Source organism: Strigops habroptila, chromosome 6, assembly GCF_004027225.2.
Source record: "Strigops habroptila isolate Jane chromosome 6, bStrHab1.2.pri, whole genome shotgun sequence".
Taxonomy (NCBI): domain Eukaryota; kingdom Metazoa; phylum Chordata; class Aves; order Psittaciformes; family Psittacidae; genus Strigops; species Strigops habroptila.
The window spans coordinates 59,579,090-59,585,183 of record NC_044282.2 but is presented as its reverse complement, the minus strand read 5'-3'; positions in this window follow the sequence as shown (position 1 = coordinate 59,585,183).

The following is a 6,094-nucleotide window of genomic DNA, read 5'->3' as shown; positions in this document are numbered from 1 at the left end:
TTTGTATAATTAATGCAAAATACCTTCCTAAACCTATATAGAGGATTGCACCTAATTGTTTCTTTAATGGCCAAAGACCTGTTCTCCAGAGTTCTCCTCTCAGTTCTCCTCCCAGTCCTCCCAGTATAGGACATTTATTCAGTGATAGGTGATTGGCAGTGCGAATCTGATCAGTGAAAGGGTTTACAAATATTGGAGCTTTTTACAAGTGTGTTCAGGTGGAGGAGCTGGCATGGTAAGACAAGTACAAGCTATGTGAGATAAAAAGTTGTAGTGATGTCAGCTTCTGCTGTGGCAGGTAAATGAACAGATGCTTAGACCCCAAATGAAAATGGTCCGTGGTGTGGCTGTGCTTGGTCTGATAAACTGAGCAGAGTCACACCTGGGTTTCTCCTGCACAGGAGGGGACAGCATCCCTGCTGCAGAGGCTGGATGACAGCACTGGGGAGGGGGCTCAGCCTGATCCTCTCTGAGCTGATGATGGACATCTAAAACCTGGACCTCCTGGCATTTTGTTATGGTAGTTCTGGTATTCCTGGCTGATGTGAATAGGGTAATTTTGTGTTGCCACTTTATTTTTCTTTGCCTTTGTAACCCTGTAGTAACTATCATCACCTTATAACTTGGCTGGTTGGATGAAAGCAATGAGCAGCGGTTGCTTTTTCATGACTAGTGAAAAACTTGGATTTTTTTTCTCTCTTGGTCTTCACTAGCAAATGTTTGAGTATGTTTTGGGTTTTTTTTTTCCCAAAATCCCTTCATTGAGGGTCCTTTTGGTGTGAGAGCAACACAGATGCCATTTATTTTACACAGTATTCAGTAGCTTTATTGACCTAGGTAGCACATGCTCCAGATACTCCTTCCTAACTGAATGCTGCCATGCAGCAAGAGCCATGGATTTTCTCATTTTCACCATTGGTGTAAAGTTCCTGTTAGAGTGAGTTAGAGAGGAACTATGTATTCCGAGACATAAGATTCATCTTTTCTGGGTGCTTCAATGATGGTGAAGAGATGATTGATTTTTATTTCTGTACATTCCCTGGAGGGATGCAAAGAGGATGAAGGGGAACAGATCATCTGCCCCTCTGGCTGTGCCTTCATTCACACTGCCCGGGTAGAAGTGGCTAGGAACAAGGAAAGTTGTGGTGCCTCACACCTGCTTGCATATTTGTGGGGGTGGAAAAGAGCATATGTCCAGAGCTGCCAATTCTAGGAGTCCTGTAGGAATGTGGGGCCAGTGACAGCTGATTGAGCAGGAGAGGGTTTGGGTGGGGGAGCGTGCCTGCACGCTGCCTGCGGGAGTAGGTGATGGGGAAAGGAGGTGGAAAGTTGGCATAGACTCCAGAATGGAAAAGGCTGTTTGAACCTGGAATGCTTATGGCCCAGATGCAGAAATTAAGTCCTCTCCCCTTGGGAGACATCCAGTCTCAAAGCCTCTGCTTGATTTTAAGTATGCTTTCTGGGTTAGTTGATGGGAAGATCAGGCTGCTGACCTCTTCAAAGTTGGCCTGATATAGTGACTGCCAACAGATATCATAAGTTGGATTGTAGCAATGGGAGCTTCAACTCCAGCAGTCCCTTGCACCATTACTAAGGGACAACAAGCATGGGAAGAGACAATAATCTCAAGAAAAAGGCCAAGAAGTAGCCTGGTTTGCACCAAATATTCAATGAATCTCCTAACAAAAGCTCCTGAACCTTGATGTTTTCTGAACTGGCTGTTGCTGAGTTCTGTTTGGCAACATGTTTGGTTTGAAAGCATCTGAGTAGAGCTTCACTGAGTGGTTTTGAACAGAACAAAGACTACAGAAGTCCTCAGCAATTCCAGTAACTCATGTGTCAAGAGCTCCTTGTTTTCTGTATTAAGGATTCCTCAGTCTAAGGGATATGAATTCTTATTCCCTACTTCATCAGGTTTATATCCCATTATGATGCCTTTTGGCCCATTTAGTTCCTGTGAAATCTAGGTTCAAATATATGAAGATGACAATGAGTTATGCAAACAGCATAGTGCTGTCCAGCTGTGGGCACAGATGTGGTGAAGGAACTGGATAATAATAATGATGATGATGATGTAGAACACAACAAGGATGTTATCTGCATTTGGTGTTGGACTATTGAGAGTAAAATGGCTAATGAGACATTTCTTCTCTTCACAAACTTGTTGTCTGAGGATCCAAGATGTCATCTTATTCCTGCTCTTTCCCTTACTGATAGATAAGAAGACCTTAAGTGAAGACCTGAAGACCTTGAATGAATTACCCAGGGTCCCCTGTAAGTCTAGGATGAAGCTGGCAAATGAACCTGGGTTCCAGGTAGATCCACCTTTTAGGACATCCAGTCTTAGTTAAGGAGCTGCCACTTTAGATCTTCAGATACTTTCTGAAAGCTATGAAGAGGGGAGAGAAATTTCTGAGGCCATTCAGTAGTAAAGGTGGGGCAGGTAAGACTGCTGAGAAGGCCATGGTCTTCATTTCTTTGCTCCTCTTACCTGATGAAGGTCAGGAGCACCAAGGAGGATGCCTTGATGCATGGCCAAGGACCCATTGCAGCAGCAGGACTGCTTTTCTAGCTATTGCCAAGCCACTGTCCCAATAACCTGCCTAGTTGGACAGCTTGTGAGTATCTTTATTTATTGGCATTAGAATAGGAACTGTGGATTCCTGCCACCTTTCCTCAATACAAGGTCATCTTTCCATGCAGGACAGCTCCATCTGCCTTCAAGACAGCAAAAAGGATCCTGGAGAAGCATTGTTGAGTTCTGGCATGTCATTAGACCGGGTAGAAGAAAGTGATGCCTTAGGGTAGTGTTTTGATCTTATCCCATTGGTGTTTTTACAATTAAGCAATTAAGGAGGATCTCATCAAGGCCCAATTCCATGTCAGGCTTTTGGAAAATAGCCTGCAGACAAGCAGGCACACACATGGGTTGCATCAACCTGTGCATCTTTGTCTTTCTGAACTCAAGATGTAGAATTTACTGCCCCTGACTGCCATAAGATGGAAAAATCCTTACTGCAATTTCCAGTTAATTTCAGGGCTTCATCCAGCACTCAAGAGAAGAGTTTATCTTATCCTTTTCTCCCCTCACCATCCTTGTGGCTGCAAACAACAAGCGGCCAGGGTTCCTTGGAAACCCTTTGTGACTGGAACACCGCCGAGCAGATCCCTAACCCAACTTGGAGTCCCTAAGGGCAGCCAATTACCAAATTAGCACCTTGTGGCAAGAACTCCTTGTGAGAGCTAATTGAGCTGGATTTATGGGCATGGGGTTCAAACTGGGGTAGCACCAGACTTTCTGCAACTTAGATAAACAGAGTCCCCACCATCAGGGTGGTGATTTGGAGCCCTCACAGATGCCCTTTGCTGTACTTCCACCCAGCATCGTCCCTGGACCCCAGCTGTTGCCCTTGAGGTTTACACAGCTGCCGTGGGGAGCAGGGGAGTGAGGGGTGGTGGTACAGCCTCACAAGTGCCTGGTCCTGCAGTGGGGTCAGAGGTGGACACGTTTGGGCTATAAGAGGAACAGGTGGGTAAAGGGCTGACAGCAGGAACACTGGCACTTTTATTAATGGCCCTTCCCCCTGTATGTGCACAATGGTGCTGGAAAGCATTGTATTAAATGCATCTGACTGGGCTGAATTAGCCCCGTCCCTAAAAATAAGGGGATCATCTTGCTTTTGGGGGTTGAATATTCATTCAGTTTGCATTTTAACCAGTGCACACCTTCTAAATTAAAACATTAACACACGCACTTAAATGAGCAGGCTGTAATCAAGTCTACCTTCCTCATTCCACCTGTGTGCTTTTGTCCTTCTCTTTCTATTTTTTGCTTCGTGGTTGGGTCAATGGTTCTGTGCAGCAGCAGGCACAAGGATACCTTGATTAGAGCTGTGTGAATAACCAGTTATTCAGGTCTCTGGTAGTACTGAAAATCTGGGGGGAAAAAATCTTGCTGTGGTTTAACAAAAGGAATTTTTTTAAGACCTGGTAGAAAGTGGTTTCTTGTTGGATTCAGGCAGTTTATGAAGACTCTATGAACATAAGTTGAAAACCAGATGGAAATATGGGAGAAGTTGTTGTAAGAAAACAAATTAAGATTCATAGCAGTAACAATAGTAGGCGTGGCCAACACACCAGAGGTCCGAACTGAACCCTGAAACATCACTGGCACCTTAAGAGAAAAGCAATACGCAGTTACCACATCTGTCCCGTAGTTGTACCAATGGTCAAGATAGTTTGCTAACAGTCAAGTGTGTTTTATCTTTAGCGTTTCATCCACATAGGCATGTTATTGTCCCAGCCTGGTGGGACTAAATCCTTCCCTCTGCTTTCAGGGACCTATATTTCTGCCTGAAGACAGTTATGGGAATGGCTATGGCGATACATAAGCAGAACTCGTTGTGTGTGCAAGCATCTGAAATACTTGAGAAAAGCCTTTGCTCTTGCTGGATGGAGTGTAAAACTGTTTGCTTGCAGTGTAACTGCTGTCATTTAGCTCTGTGACACCCAGCAACCAGAGATAGCTGAGAGTGGTGGAAATACTTCTCCTGCCTGCTGGTATTAGGGCAGGCAGTCAGTGAGTCCATAAAAAACAAGGCTGATCAAGCCTATGGTGAGACTTGATTTTTGACATTGGCAATACAAAGCAGACTTAAGGTTATTTAGGTACCTGCATTGCTTTCTTGTGGTGTAATAGGTTTGGTGTTCATCTGTGCATCTTCATGAGTTTGAGGCTTTTACTTCTGAGAGAAGGATAATATCCCTAGGATGCAGCTCAATGACCAGTATATTCACATGAGTCCACCTTACAGGAGTATGCCTGGGAGTTTGTTGTGTGTGACATCGGATTAATAGAGTTAGGACTGAGAGAGACCATTAATACCCTGTTTGAGCCCGCTGTGTGATGACAGGTTGTGGAGCTTCCCACAGTGTGAATGAGACCAAATCCCAACCCGAAAATCTGTTGACAGATTATTTTCTATCAAGTGGGTGTCCTTACACATTTCCCTGTACAACTGGAATCATTGTCAGTTGTTCTTTTTATTTATCTATTTATTTTTAATCATCACGGCTGTGGCACATTTTACATAGAAACCAATTTGTGCAAATAAAAAAACCAAACCCAAAACAAGTGTCACTTGATTCCAGCCCTGAAGAATACAGTGGCAAGCCATCCCCTCGCCTGGAGGTGAAGCAAAGCCCAGGAGCAGCCTGCTGCAGGCTCTTTTCTTTCATGTGACTAATACACCCAAATCCCCAGCCCCCCGGGATCTCGGGGATCACTGACAGCAGTGGCAGGCTGTGAGAAAGGGGTGAAGGGAGCGAAACTGTACTCTCCTTTCATTCACCAGGGTCAGCTGTCCCACCTGTTCCCCCTGCTTAGACATGGGTAGCAGGGATGGAGGGGATGGGCAGTGGCAGCCTCTAAAATGAAAACTCATTGAACAGAAGGAATTTTGTATTAAAACGAGAAACAAGTGGGCATTCGCCTTGCCACAAGGGTAGGGGCAGGCAGAAGAAAAGAGACTTCTGGACATAGAGGCGGGGTTGCTATTTGCCTGAATAACTCCTCTGAGAACTGGGGACGAGGCCAAGAACAAGTTTCCGAATGAAAGGCTAATGACGGATGAATCTCAGTAGGTGCTGGGTTGCAGTTTGATTCAGAAACCCAATCCACTACCAGCTGTTTATTTAAGCAAATGCCATGGCTTCGGTCTGCACTAGTGCCTGCCTGAACTTCCCTGGGATATTTCCTCCATCAAAGCGACACCTCTTGATTTCAACCAGCAATGCTGCCTCTGGGGGCTGCGGTCCAACCTGTGCAGTTCTCTTGTGGGGATGTTATCACATAGTTTGCAAAGTCTGCAGCGGGCATCTTTTTCCCACAGTCATGTGGGATTGTGTTTCTGTGCCCCTCTTTAAATGGAAAGCTTTTATAGGCCAGACACTCTCTGGTATTGTGTGGTTAGAGAGAACCAACACAAAAGAGCTGTAGCCTTTCTTGGATACTATTGTTAGCATGATAAAAAAAGCCCTGTAACACAGAGGTTGAAGGAGTGATGGTCCATCAAACTGAAACTGAGCCCTGCTT